Source organism: Mus musculus, chromosome 5 (assembly GCF_000001635.26).
Source record: "Mus musculus strain C57BL/6J chromosome 5, GRCm38.p6 C57BL/6J".
Taxonomy (NCBI): Eukaryota; Metazoa; Chordata; class Mammalia; order Rodentia; family Muridae; genus Mus; species Mus musculus.
This window is the reverse complement of record NC_000071.6, coordinates 19,735,803-19,751,460: the sequence shown is the minus strand read 5'-3', so window position 1 is coordinate 19,751,460 and position 15,658 is coordinate 19,735,803. Positions and strand designations below refer to the sequence as shown.

At 36.7% G+C, this 15,658-nt stretch overlaps 1 protein-coding gene and 1 long non-coding RNA gene across 10 annotated transcripts in view; one reads left to right on the top strand and one right to left on the bottom strand.

Annotated features, from left to right (window-relative positions):
* Magi2 (membrane associated guanylate kinase, WW and PDZ domain containing 2) overlaps nt 1-15,658 on the bottom strand; it is a 1,485,406-nt gene that overhangs the window by 953,332 nt on the left and 516,416 nt on the right. The gene's annotated exons all lie outside the window — the stretch shown is intronic.
* Gm52766 overlaps nt 5,928-15,658 on the top strand; it is a 111,645-nt gene continuing 101,914 nt past the window's right edge. Inside the window, exon 1 of the long non-coding RNA XR_003955726.1 lies at nt 5,928-6,106. This is a non-coding gene — a long non-coding RNA (predicted gene, 52766). The remainder of the gene's footprint in view (nt 6,107-15,658) is intronic.

The following is a 15,658-nucleotide window of genomic DNA, read 5'->3' as shown; positions in this document are numbered from 1 at the left end:
TTACATGCTCTCTCTCTCTCTCTCTCTCTCTCTCTCTCTCTCTCTCTCTCTCTGTTCTGAACTAAGCTTTTCAAATTCAAAAGTTATATGCTCCTTTATTACTAAGTACCTTACAGGATCCCCTTCAATTCGTCAAGGCATTCCCACGCTGTCTGCCGAATGCCACACCGAATAGCCTTTCCATGTAGGTACATTAATGGGGGCCTGACTGATCTCTATATAAATTAGTTAGATTTTAACTAATTTATTTCATGCCAAAGTACATAGTTTTAATTGACAAGAATTCCTATTTAGGTTGACTGAGGCTCCCTGGGAATTTGCTTCGGCTTAAAGAGAGATGCTTATGAAAATCACTGTAATGAGTAAATAATTACTTGTTGCTAAAACCTGCTTATTGCGTTATCTGGAAGGTACCTCACGGGATGAAACTTCTCCTGAATAAATAACAAGGCATCTTTGAGTGCCAGTTGTTCTGTAATGTGACCGGGTAGGAGTGACTTTAATTGTTATCATCATCATTAACGTTTTCGGGAACTTGTACTTTGTTAGTATAGCTTATTTATTTGAAAAGTTTTTCTAATGTGTGAACTGACATCTCTATTGACCTGGGTTATAATATTTGAAATTATTGTCCTGTAAATGTATTCTGCTATATTCAGTGATCATCGGTTAAGAAGTTAAATGTTTAACTTAGGATCTACAAATCTTATCACTTTTTATGTCAACATTTGTATATATTTCTGCTTCTGAAGAGGCAAAGAGAAAAACAGAAACAAGTCATTTTCATAGCATCACCACTAGTACTTTCTGTGTTAGTCTTAGATTTCTAAATACAATATTAAACTAGGGATAGAATTACTTTATTTGTAATGACTTTTAAAGACTTCCAGCATAATACAAATATAAGTATATATATGTGTGTGTGTGTGTGTGTGTGTATACACACACACACACACACATATATACACATATATGTATACACACATATACACACACATAAACATTGGGATGAGAAGTTGACATAGAAATTAAAACAGGAAGCAAAATATTTGTAAGATTCACAACTGGATAGTTATCTTTCTTTGTCCTTTGCCAAGAAACATGTATATAAAAATTTAAGCAACAAATAAACATAAGGAGTCAAAGGTCATTGGCTCTTTGTGAGCAGCATGGTTTGTAGGACGGAGGCCATTAGCATTGAGTTTCTTTTGAACGCTCTTAGGTCTGACCCTATATGTCACCGAAACATACTCTAATGTCCTGACATGCTCATTACTGCAGCAACTATGTCCAAGTTAAAGGAGATATCCTGCTGTGCTGAACTTTCTGGTTATATTAAAAGCTGTCTCTTCTAGAGGTAATTATTTTATACACCATTTCCTCAAATGAATACATAGCAAATCTTCCCTGTAGGTTCTCTCATCTGAATCAGCCTTCAGCTTTACAAAATACCAAATATTTAAATTATACAAATATTAGGTATTCAATGTAATAAACAGAAGCCAACTGAGTTAAGCATTCAACAAAATAGGTGAGAAAAATGTCAACAAACCAAACCTAAAAGATCAGCAAAATGAGTTTCTCAAACTGTTAAAATAAAGTTATAGTACTTGTAAAATAGGAAAATGCTCACCAATAACTATCTGTGGAATGCTTGCTCCTGGGAAACATCCTAAGCAGATTGGTAGTTCATGAGCACATGGAGAGGGAGAGTTAACCACTTCTACTGATGGGTTGAACCATGCTCCCCAGTGAAGGCTACACACTCAACAGTGTAGGGGAAGCAGAAACTGAACTTGATGTGAAATAACAAAAACTAGAAAACACACAACAGAGTGGGAGAGGTCACAGATTTGGGTGACGAGTGAACAGGGGATGACTTTGGAGATGTTGCAGGCAGAAATGAATGTAGAGAACATGTGTGAAATTCTCATGGAATTAATAACAATGAGGAAAAATAGAGGTAAGCATAAAATAGTAATACAAACATATTTGTAAAAAAAAAGGAGACAAGGAAAGTAAGATGTGTCTTTTGACATTAAGACCCAATTCAGTAGCCATATCTATAATGCTGGTATGACAGCTTGACTTCCACAAAAAATATCAAAAGAATAGACATGTTGGAAAGACACAGAAGTGAACTTGATAGACTCTGCATGGCTAATTCTGCAACAATTTAATGATAATATATTGAATAATTTTGAAGTACCATGAACCAGATATTGACTAGCACATGATGATAAAAACAGGTAACTGAATTTTAAAAATGAAGACAAGAAAGTTATTCCTTTTCATTTAATTCAGGTTAAAAAATAGAAAAAAAAATAGAAAAAGGAAATTAGCTCTTGAAAAAAGTCTAAGGCTGTATTAGTTGCAGAAAATATCTGACAGACGCTGAAATTAGGGAAGAATATTTTTAAAAGGTATTTACATAATCCCCAAGTAGCTTCCAATAAGGATATTAAATCATATCAACCAGAAAGGTTGTCTCTTTCTAGAAAGGAAACCTAGAAGACACAGCTGTAGTCACCCTACTAAGGCTAACATCAAGATTCAGAGTGAGTTTCAGAATATAAAATCAATGTACCTTCCACTCATGGTGTGCATGTGGGTGATACACACTTTTTCAGTTAGATTTTCACAGTTTTCCCTTTGTGATTTATATTAGGATCAGAAAACACTTGTCCTATAGGCATGAAGGAAAGATAAATACCATCGATTGTAAACAAGGACAGGAACTTGACAAGAGTGAAATGTAATGATGTCTACACTGAATTATTAGTACTAAAACAAACTGAATTGACCGTAAAAGTTTTAATGCAAAATTTGATGGTCTATAGATACCACTGACATATTCATGGATAGCTTGTGATCTCTTTTTATATACATAATTGCTTGTGTGTGTGTGTGTGTGTGTGTAAATGTACATCTATGGAGATATATTGATGAGCAGGGCTCTTCTTTGTGTTTACTCAAATTACATTTTAGTGCCTGGGTTATAAAGAGGAAAGACACAACGAAATAAAATAACTATAACATTATAAATCCTAATTTAAACAATTATAAGCATTTCTGGAACCGACAAGGAAGAGAGGAACCCAGTGACTGGAGTCCACTCATTCACAAACCTACATCATTCATTATGCTCTCTATGCATACAAGACATGTACAGCTTCTTTGGAGGGGTTATAATTTGAGTTTGTCTTTGAACTGTGGATAAATTCTTTCCAGGGAAGAATGGAGGAGATAGGACGGATTCACATGGAATCTTTGGTGACTACAGTCAGTGGTTACATTTGTGGGTAGATAAGACTTTCTGCAAGAAAAGCCTCATGATAAAGTTGCAAAGACATTTTGTTAAAGCACATTAAAGTGATCCTTAGTTTGACATGCAATTGGAGATTAAGAATAAGGATTATATATTTTTCTTTTAGATAAAATGTATGCTTGCCACTCTCTGGAGAAAAGTATAGTACCTCTGACAGTGTATGACCTGCAGGTCTCTCACTGGCTTGTCATGGCAGTGTTGGAGTTTGTAGGTGCTGTGCTGGGTAGGGGCATGACCCTTATAATTAACACCAGCTTATGAAATGCTGTAGAATTCACAATAGCACAATACTGAGCACTAGTGACAAAGACAAAGTCACGGGGTCGGGGGCAGGGGGGACTGCGCTAGGCATGTGTATACATACACAAGCACTATTCAACTATATTTACCTGTTTCTTGAACTGAAACACTCAGAATTGATGGTGATGTGAACAGGGTTTAGAATCCCAGGAATTATTATTATCAAGACCCTTTCAGGGCTAGCATTGAAAATAATGTAAAAATCAGAACCTGTTTGTGGGTTAAAATGTACAGCTATAAATTATTGCACTTTTTCCTTTGTTGGTTAAACAAAAATACTTTGAAAAGCCCAAGAAGGGTTTCTTTGACACCACCATGCAGAGGTTCTGGGATTAACGTTTTCTATTGTGTCTCAGGCTACATTTGCTCTTAGATGGCAGGGGGGGAATTGTTATTACCGGCTGAGTGAATGCCGCAGCTCTCTTTCTGATAGGGTTAATCAGAAAGGAATCAAGGCGCCAGCTTTGGGCTTCTGAATTAATGGTATCTTGAAGGAGATAAAAAGCCGCAGCAGTGAATTTATGAAGCCAAGTCTTCAAAATGACCCAGAACAGCTCATTGGTATAAGCCACAGATCTAATTGGCTAAAATCAAACAGGACCGGGAGTCTCAGTGCAGCTGGACCCGAGGCATGTTGTGGCATTGTAATAGGTAATAAGCCATATCACATGGAAAAGTCCTGGTCAGAAGAATCCCGGAGAATGTGTTACAAGAGAAGCAGGTTTTGGGGGCATTGCTGTGAGCCTTACTGCAGAGCCGGTGGTGTTTCTTTGAGACCGTGAACAGCTTTACTTGTTTTGCCTAGTTTAGTCCTCGAGTGACGCAGAAATCTAGAGGGAGGAATGTCTTTAGACAGTATATGGCAGGAAGGTTATTTTATACAGAGATGCAATGTGTTGCATAGAAACAGGGAGCCTTTCTTGAGCTACAGCTTTCTTTCCAGCTGCCCAATCAGCTAAGACAACAACTCTGTCCTCTGTCTGCCTATGCAAGATAGTTGGAACCCTCCTTCTCTCCACTTTTCTCTGATGTCTGGTGGTTTTATTTGTTTTGTTTTGTTTTTTGTTTTTTGTTTTTTTCAGGAAAAATCCTTGACTTTTGTCTTTTTCTACCCATGAGGCTGCCCACAGATAGGTTGTCTCTTATGCCAAAGCATGTGGAGCCTTCCGATTTTCAATCTTCCCCATAAACAAATGCTTTCTAACCATTTGAACTATTCTTTTATTCCTGGGAAACATTTTCCTTTAGCCTTACTGGCTGTAAAGAGTTTCCTGATCTGCTACACACACACACACACACACACACACACACACACACACACACACACACACACATACACACACACACACACAAACACATACACACACACATACACACACACACACACACACACACAGAGAGAGAGAGAGAGAGAGAGAGAGAGAGAGAGAAAGAGAGAGAGAGACAGGCATTTTTTTTATATTCTTACTTTAAAAAAATATAAATGTACTTGATTCTGTTCCTCCCATTGAATGTCTTCATTTGGTCAGCTCGGGGATTGACCCCAAGACCTCAAGCATGCTATGCAAGCATTGCCCCTTGTCCCCGTTTCTCTTGATATTCAAATCTTCACCTTTCAATGTCTATGCCAAACCTCGTTTTATGTAAGGCTTCTCCAGATCACATTGTCTCTGAATTCGCCACTCCATCCTCCAAACCAGACTTTCCTATTACGCTTCCAGTTACATATTTTAAGCAATGTGAAAACTGTTCATCTAAAATAGAATTCGAAGTCATGTTGGTACAGATCAATCTACCATATGTTAGGGAAAGAAAAAAAAATGTCAGATTTGTTTTAGTTTTCAAAGTCCAGCATATTAGCTAAAATGTTCCCCTACATAGCACAAGTCCCACAGGAAAAAAAAAAAATCCTGCTGCTTCTATAAGCCAGGTTGCAGATGCTGCACCAAGAGCTGACTGCCTCACGTCAGCTGCTATGCTTTTTATTACTCACAAAATATGCCTTCCCTTATTTTCTCCCCTTTATTTTTTTTTGGAGCTTCAGTAGATCATTTATTTCCACTAATGCACACTGATGGTAAACTTTCAAGAAGGAAAAAAAAATGTCCAAAAGGAGACAAATGGATAAATACCATGAATAGATTTTTTTAAGTTGTTTTTTTTTTTCCCAAAAAGTTTTTGCACCCTCCCTTACTAGGATATCTATGGTGATGTAGCTATATCTGGAATACATTTGGTGTCTCTGTGCCAAAAAGTACAGCTGCTCTCTTCAAATGCAACATTTGAATTTTCTGTCAGCTCAGGAATACTGACTATTAATCAGAGGGGAAAGGTATGCTGCAAAATTGCTGGAGAGCTCTTCATCATTCCAAAAATTTGTGTACTGGCAAATTTTTAGAATGGAAAATAGTAATACGGAGGCTCAGCGGCAGCAAGCTACATACAGTGGAGCAAAACCTCGTAAGGCGTAACCAACAGGTAGGTAAAGATACAAGGAAAGTGCTATAAATGCAGCTCCAGTTGTTCAAATGTACTTGCCCTAATTATGCCTGGGGATGGAAGTGTGCCCACAAGCCCATCTCCTGGAGGGAGGGGGCGTGTCTGTCTTATCTCTCATTCCCTGCCATGGAGAGAGCAGAACCCAGGGCACAGCCACTGCAGACGAAGCAGTTATTAGATTCCAGAATGAATGAATTCATGAATATATATGTTTTATTAGCAGCTATCCCCCTATTCTCCAATATTACTTGGGCAGGTTGAAATATAAGAAATGAGCATTACTTGGCTAATATAGAGTTAAATGGGCATGGACTATTTGACCACTCTGAGCCTTGGGTTATCAATTTCTAAATGAAAGGAAGGGCTTCCTGCTTGTACCAAAGGGTGGTTTGAAGACTGAATGGTGTTTTTCAGATGCATCTTACAAACACTAAGGTACTGTAATATACAATGCATCGTTTTAATAGAACGTTATTTGAGTAACGTTAAATTTATTCATGGTTGTTGACCTGATTATTTTTAATGGTTAAGTATATAAAAATCAGAACGCAGAGTAAGGTTTTACCAAGGCTGCCTCTTGGGATTCTCATATGAGGTTATACTTTCACAACTGTCGGAACAGATTATGCAGAAATTTAAAGATGCAGAATATTTGCTGGAGAAAAACACATGGCTCAGGGATGTGTTGCTAATTCTGATGGACTTTACCACACTTAGGTTGGCTTGCCCCGTCTCAGGACCAGGGAATGGCTGCAGGTAGAGTTGTGCATGGTGTCTGTGCTCTCCCTTGTCTTCTCAGTAACTGATTGTTTTCAGTACATGCTTTTCATGTTTTGATTAAAAATTCATTTTAGGAAGATTATGGATGTGGAATATTTTTTAGAATAGCTGCTGGCAACATTTAGTGGGGACAAATTATCCAATTTTCCCTTTGAATACTCCAAGAGAATGGCTTATTATTAGCAGCATTTCTCCCATTAGAATTTTAGTAGAGACAACTTTTTTAATTTTACAGGAGAGATACTTCCAGTACATTGTCTTCTGTTTTAAAGTCACGTTTGAGAATGTGCATGACCAAGACTCATTAATTCAAATAAAACTAGCTAATTATATACTTTTTCATAGGCGTTAGACTTTTTTTCCCTAAACAAAACAAGAGAAATCAAAATTCCTAATATTTGTTGTTTTGCTCTAAGTATAAAAGTTGTAAATCGCTCAAGTTCCTGTAAAGCAATCAGAACTGATCTGTCTTGATTCATGGCTCTTCACTCTTAGTCATGCAGCACATGCTAACCACTAAGTGACACACAGTAAAAACACCTGGTTACAAACCTCTGGGAGCCTAGGCCTTACTAGATGTGCAGTTTCACCTTTGAACAGAAGTATACTGTCTCTGCCTTTACTCCTGCATTTCTTTCCCACACCTATTGCATTATATTATTATTATTATTATTATTATTATTATTATTATTATTATTATTATTATTATTATTTTGAGAAAGGATCGTACTACGTAACCCTGTCTGGTTCTCTGTAAACCAGGCTGGCTTCAAACAAAGATCTACCTGCTTCTCTGTCCCAAGTGCTGGGATCAAAGGCATTTATTAATCACCACATCTGGATGTCCTTTTAAAAGGTATCTTAATGTGTCTGGTCACCTTTCTCCCCTATTTCATTTACTACAATGTCCTCCAATCTGAGGCCTAAACATAATGTTTTCACTTTTGGGACAAGTTTTAATTCTCTGAAGCCTTCATTGGCTCAGTGGCAGCACTCCCACCCCAGATTCTTTTTTTTTTTTTTAATTCAAAGAGATGTTAGAGAACATTTATTTCAACAGTCTGTAAATTTCCAATAAGAAGTTCCTTATCCCTGTGCCTTTATTTTCTTTTTTTTTCCATTTTTATTAGGTATTTAGCTCATTTACATTTCCAATGCTATACCAAAAGTCCCCCATACCCACCCACCCCCACTCACCTACCCACCCACTCCCCCTTTTTGGCCCTGGCGTTCCCCTGTACTGGGGCATATAAAGTTTGTGTGTCCAATGGGCCTCTCTTTCCAGTGATGGCCGACTAGGCCATCTTTTGATACATATGCAGTCAAGAGCTCCGGGGTACTGGTTAGTTCATAATGTTGTTCCACCTATAGGGTTGCAGATCCCTTTAGCTCCTTGGGTACTTTCTCTAGCTCCTCCATTGGGAGCCCTGTGATCCATCCATTAGCTGACTATGAGCATCCACTTCTGTGTTTGCTAGGCCCCGGCATAGTCTCACAAGAGACAGCTACATCTGGGTCCTTTCAATAAAATCTTGCTAGTGTATGCAATCCACCCCAGATTCTTAATAGTGAGTTCTACTTACACTCTTTCATACCAAGCTACCTGGATTTTCTTCTAAGTCAGATTTTCCTCTAAGCATTTAGTTGAAAAATAATTCCACTAAAACCAGGAACAAGACAAGGATGTCCACTTTCTCCATATTTATTCAATATTGTACTTGAAGTTTAGATAGAGAAATAAGACAACTAAAGGAAATGAAGTGGATACAAATTGGAAAAATATAATAAGTCAAAATATAATTATTTGCAGACAGTATACATAAATGACCTCCAAATTCTACCAGCAAACTCCTACAGCTAATAAATACCCTCAGGAAAGTGACTGAATAAGAAATTAATTAAAAAACAAAACAAAACAAAAACTGAAAAAAAAATTAGTAGCTCTCCTTTCTACAAAGACAAATTGAAGAACTTCTGTAAGGCAAAGGACACTGTCAATAGGACAAAACAGCGGCCTACAGAATGGGAAAAGATGTTCACCAACCCTTCATCCAACAGAGGCTTACTATTCAAAATAAATAAAGAACTCAAGAAACTAAACACCAACAAACCAAATAATACAATTAAAATTGGAGTACAGAGCTAAATAGAAGAATCTTGAATGGCCAAGAAACACATAAAGTAATGTTCAACATCTTTAACGATTAGAGAAATGCAAATCAAAATGACTGCAAGAGTCCGTCTTATATCCATCAGAATGTTTAAGATGAAATCTCAGGTGATAGCACAGGCTGGTGAGGATGTTGAGCAAGGGGAACACTCCTCCATTGCTAGTGGCAGCCCACACTTGTATAACCAGTTTGGAAATCAATATAGTGGTTCTTCAGAAAACTGGGAATTGATCTACCTCAAGACCCATCTATACCACTCCTGGTCATTTAGATCTAAGATGCTCTATCATACCATAAGGACACTTGTCCAACTATGTTCATAGCTGCTTTATCCATAATAGTCAGAAGCTAAGTCTCCCCAAAATGGAGTTATGGAGCCTGAACAGGCAATCTACTGCAACTAGAAAAATCTTCCAGTGAAAGGATTGGGATTGCAATCTGGTCCCTCGAACTTGGATCTACAATTTGTTCTGCCTACAAGTTGTGCTTGGGGTAAAGGTGGTTCCAAAATTGAGTGAGTGGTCAACCAATGACTGGTCTAACTTGAGATGTCATGAGAGGAATCCAACCTCTGACTCTATGTGGAAGGCTATGAACCAGAGCCTGAATACTCTGGAGATCAAGGATAGAACCAAATAGGACTGAAAAGAAAAAGTCATTCCTAATGATTCCTAATGAAGTGATTCCTATTGATTCTTTGCTATACTCATCCAGTATGATCATCATCAGCAACTGATGGGAGCAGATACAGAGACCCACACCCAAACATTAGGTAGAGCTTGGCGAATCCTGCAGCGAAGGGTGAAGAGGGATTGTAGGAGTCAGAGGAGTCAAGGACACCACAAGAAACCCCACAGAACCAACTAATTAGGGCTCAGGGATTGAAATGACAATCAGGGATCCTGCATGTGTCTCACTCATTTACATATATGTTACACTTGTGAAGCTTGGTCTTTTTGTAGGACCCCTAACAGTGGGAGTACAGGTGGTCTCTGACTCTTGTACATGCTTTGGGGTTGCTTTTACTCCTACTTGGTTACTTCCTTCAGCCTCAGTATGAGGGTAGGTTTCTAGTCTTATTGCAAGCTAATCAGCTTGCAATGTTGCCATGTTCGGTTGATATTCCTAGAGTCCTGACTCTTCTGAAGAGGGAAAAAAAAGAGGAGGGGATCTGGAGGAAAAGTAAGATGGGGTACTGGGAAGAGAGGAGGGAGGGGTAACTGGGCATGGGATGTAATATATTAGAGAATAATGATGATGATAATAAACAATATTACTTAAAATACATAGAGCATCTGAATTCTTCCCCACATATTAAAGTCATTTTCAACCAGAAAATTTAATTTTAATCAGAATCATTTTAGTCAGAAAATCTAATCATCAGCTAAAACTGCCACTTTGCGAAAAGGTGTCATGTGTTTCCATCAATTCCTTAGACACCAGGCCACATTCTTCATCACTAGCCTGCGAAATACCAGGTACAAGGACATCAATGGGAAGACAATGCCACAAGGAACACCGTTAGATTGTTTGGGCTCATTTTCTGTAACTTCCCTGCTCTGAGCCACCCCACCCTCACCCCCGCTGCCTTGCCAGACTTCAGAACTAATGTGTTTCTCAGAGCACATATGATCTTCAGACCACATGTAATCCCCAGATCATGTGTGAACTTCAGAGTATGTGTGGCCCTAAAATCATGTGTGCTCCTCAGATCATGCCACGTTCCTTACAGACCTCACTGCCTTTGTGCATGGTTTGCTCATCTTATGATGATGTCGACTCATTCCTTACTTGATAAAACTTTCATTCTCAAAATTCCCATGTAAGATTTACTACTCTTCAGACCCTTCATGACCAACCTGAGAGCAGCACAAAGCTGCTCCAGTTTCTGTACTCCCCTGATGCTCTGCATATTTTCAACAATTTTCACAACTTAACATCCACCCCCACCAACAGGGTTTATCATGACTCAGCCTTTTATTGCCTACTAATATCTTAAAGATGAGTAAATCCCAGGATTTCCAATTAATTTAATCAAAGTTGTCTGAAAACCCATAAGTATATAATTTAAGGATTACTATTAAAATATTTGAAATTGTCTTATTATTAAGAAAGCTGTTTAGCCTAATTGTTAGTTAGCATCTTTTAAATACTATGACACCTTGAATCAAGCCCTGGCTTTGGAATGCAAAATTCAGTTTTTAGGCAAGTAAATGATAGTTTGTTTCTTTCTTCCTACATAATGTTATGAGTATATCAACCAATATAAGAACTTCTTGCATATTAAAAAATGGATTTTAGATTTAAATCTAGCTATGCAGATATTCTCTTGTTGGTTTATTTCAAAGATGCAAATAATTATAAAGCCTAAGAGATGTTTACTATAAAAATAAGCATTTGAATTATATGATTGGGTAATGGTTTATTTCAAAAGCTCCCAGTTTTGACAAGGGAAAATTTGAATGCTTTAACATGTGTTAAAATTGTAGTTATTATAACCTCAATTTGCCTTTCAGGGAGATAATTGCTTTTCTTGTACATTAGAAGTGGTTATAAATTGAAATTTCAAGTATTGATTATAGACTTGAAGTTACCATCATATAGGTCTTTAACTTGTTTGGTTAGAATTACCCCAAGATATTTTAGACTATTCATGGCTATTGTGAAGGGAATTGTTTCCCTAATTTCTTTCTCAGCCTGTTTATCCTTTGTATAAAGGAAAACTACTGATTTATTTGAGTTAATTTTATATCCAGCCACTTTGCTGAAGTTGTTCATCAGCTTGAGAAGTTCTCTGGTAGAATTTTTGGAGTCACTTATGTATACTATCATATCATCTGCAAACAGGGATATCTTTATTTCTTCTTTACAATTTGTATCCCCTTGATCTCTTTTTGTTGTCTTACTGTTCTAGCTAACACTTCAAATACTATATTGAATGGTATGGGGAGAGTGGGCATCCTTGTTTTGTCCTCAATTTCAGTGGAATTGCTTCAAGCATGTCTCCATTTAATTTTATATTGGCTGTTGGTTTGCAGTAAATTGCTTTTATTATGTTTAGGTATGGGCCTTGAATTCCTGATCTATCCAATACTTTTAACGTGAAGGGGAGTTGTATTTTGTCAAATGCTTTTTCAGCATCTAAAGAGATGATGATGTGATTTTTTTCTTTGAGTTTGTTTATATAGTGGATTACATTAATGGATTTTCATATATTAAACCAACCTTGCATCCCTGGGATGAAGCCTACTTGATTGTGGCGAATGATGGTTTTGATGTGTTCTTGGATTCAGTTTGCAAGAATTTTATTGAGTATTTTTGCATCTATATTCATAAATGAGATTGCTCTGAAGTTCTCATTTTTGGTTGAGTCCTTGTGTGGCTTAGGTATCTAATAAGTGTAGAGTAATCATGGCTTTATATAACGAGTTAGGTAGTATTCCTTCTGTTTCTATTTTATGGAATAATTTGAGGAAAATTGATATCAGGTCTTCTTTGAAGGTCTGGTAGAATTCTGCACTAAATCCATCTGGCCCTGGGCTTTTTTTTTTTTTTTTTTTTTTTTTTTTTTTTTGGTTGGGAGGTTTTTAATGACTTTTTCTTTTTTCTTGTCTTACATGGGCCTATTTAGATAGTTTACCTGCTCTTGACATACCTTTGGTATGTGGCATCTGTCTAGAAAACCATCCATTTCATCTAGACTTTCCAGTTTTGTTGAGCATAGACATTTATCGTAGGACTGATGGTTTTATGAATTTCTTCCATTTCTATTATTATGATTATAAACAACATTCATTTCCTGGAAAACCGAGGAAATGAGATGCTCATTTGAAAGTTTCATTTGTCTATCTTATAAAATAAGTATGTTATTCATACTACAAGATGCTTGGCTTGCCTTTCTGTATCTAAGTATGTAAGCAGGTAGGTAGGTAGGTAGGTAGGTAGGTAGGTAGGTATGCATTTTTTAATGTTAAAACGTCTAGTAATAGTTATTTACAATTCCACCATACCAAAAAGTGTATTCTTGCCTCCTATATTAATGAACTAGAGTAGAATTCTAAAAATCCAACTGGGTGAAAATATATCATTCATATCTTATTGGTTGTAATACTTCAGGAGATAAATTATATTTTATAATCACCATTGGAAATCACATATTTGGCAGTTGAAATAATCTAGAGTAGAATATAAGTTTTACAAGTAAAAATGCTATTCGGAATCATGTTTATTAAATGATTTTGAAGTGGATTTAGTAAATGAAATCAGACTACACCTAATAAATCTGTTTGATTTCATGAAAGATTATCTTCTTTAATAAGGATATTACATTCACATTGTGAACAAATACTATGTGTAAGAGCCCTGCCTGGTATTTCTCCCATTCTTCAGTCTGCCAGCATCCCATTACTTGGCACAGTGTTCTTCATGTAATGTAGCTAAGTAGATATTTATTGATTCCTATGATTGATATGCCCAAGCAAGACCCTTCCACACATCATTTTGTACAGGTTAATTGAACTCTTGAGAGTGGAACAAAAGAAACAGAAGAACTGTGCTCATACTAATGTGCTATCTTTTGCATATTTTACTTGAGAATAGATGCTATTTCTGATTTAATGTTGTACCAGATGAAGATATGCATATGCATTTACATAATCAATAGATATGGCTCTTTCAAGCTCTGCCATTGTGGTGTACTTCCATAGGCTGACCTGAGAAACATATTAGCTACGATAAAAATTCACGAGATTTATTTTTATCAAAACAGGATTTATATCATTGAAAAGCTGTTGGCTATTTCGTAGTTATAACACTTTGGAAGTGTTTTACCAATGCACATGAATTACTGAATTGGTTTCAGGATCAGTTGGCAGCATGTGATAAAATCAGCCTCTTTTAAGATCACCTATCATTTTACAAATCTCAAAAATAGAAATATTTGTTAAGTTGTTAGGGTGAATTGAAACTAGTCTTGTTCCCTAATGACTTTTGGATATTTCCTCAAACTTTATTTATCTAAGAAGTGCACATATTTTCTGCCAAGGCCAGTATTCCAACAAACTTTCCTAGACCTTTTTAGAAAGAAACTAAAAATGTAAGAAATCATGCTCCTTTGACAGAAATATAGATTGAAACAAAACATCAATGATAGCATAACTATTGTAATATGTAACTAGGATAGAAATGTGACCCAAAAAACCCCAAAATTTTCAAGGTCAGGCCATTGAGACACTTAACCCATACCTTCAATATTTGGCTTATTCTCATTTGTCCTACAGGTGATAATTAGATGTTTTATTTATTTATTTTGAAAATATCTATCTCCTTTATATTTGTATATATTGTTTTCTAGCTACTAAAGAACTATAAAGTTATTCTAATATGACTTGTACTTCTATGTGGTTTTGTTCATTTGCTCCGTGATGGTTCATCCACAGTTAGGAATGACTAACCTGAGTCCCCCAGCTTCACTCTAGGATGTGCAGCGATGACCATCATCTGAGTCACAGGATAGAAACTTGAGGAAATTGTGTTTTAATCATGGAATTGTTAAAAAAAGAAAAGAGCTTGGAAGCATGGATACAAAACAGGAAGTGTGTGAAACGAAAACTTAATATGTAGGAAAACAAGTGTTTTCATAGATGTGAGTGTGTGTCTGTGAGGGTGTATGCTCGTGTTTCTAGGTGTGTTCACATTTGCATGCACATGACAGAAATTGATGTCAGGTCCCTTCCTAAATCATTATTTATTTTATTTTATTAATTGTTTTTGAGACAGGTCTCTTACTGAATCTGTATCCTGCTATTTCCACTGCTGGGTAGCCAGGAAGTCCCTGGGATTTTCTTGCCCCTGCATTTTCAGCACTGGAGCAAAGATGCTTTAGACCTAAACTCACGTAAGATGCTTGCCACACAAAACGAGGATCTAATGAGCCATCTCTCCGGAGAGTCCTAGGATTTCAGTAGTTTTGATTAAGATTGTGTTTTGAAAAATTATTGACCTTTAATATTTTTTTTTGGATTGCAACTTTTAACCATTTAAATCTTGTCCAAATCAAGTATTAGCAAAGCAAAATATTTTGCATGATGTTTATATTTTTTAATTTGTTGTTGGTCATTGATTAGGATAGATATTTTTTTTTCAATTGTGGTGAGACAAATATAAACTCTGCATCAACACAAAAATTGATGAGCAAAAAGATGTATTACTAATTGTGTTTTCAGGTGAGTTTAATATATTCTGATTGAAATGCAGGATGCTCTTTCTTGAGATTATTGTCATTCACAAGAATTGTTATTGCTGATTATTAAGAAACAATGTGATTGACTCTACATTAGCTAAAGCTTAAAATAAGTTGTAGGTGCTGGAGAAATGGTACAGTGTCTTAAAAACACTGGTTACAGCGGGAGCCACAGAGCTTCTGAGGCAGCCCCCTTTTCGGGCTCCAGATATCCGTGCATCTTCCCAGCCAGAGGATAGGTGTCTGCCCGGCCCGGGAGCACTTTGCCTAAGCATTGATCGGCAGCAGACATCTTGGTTCCAGGACTCCACCTAAGAGTATTCTGTACAGGTAAGAGTG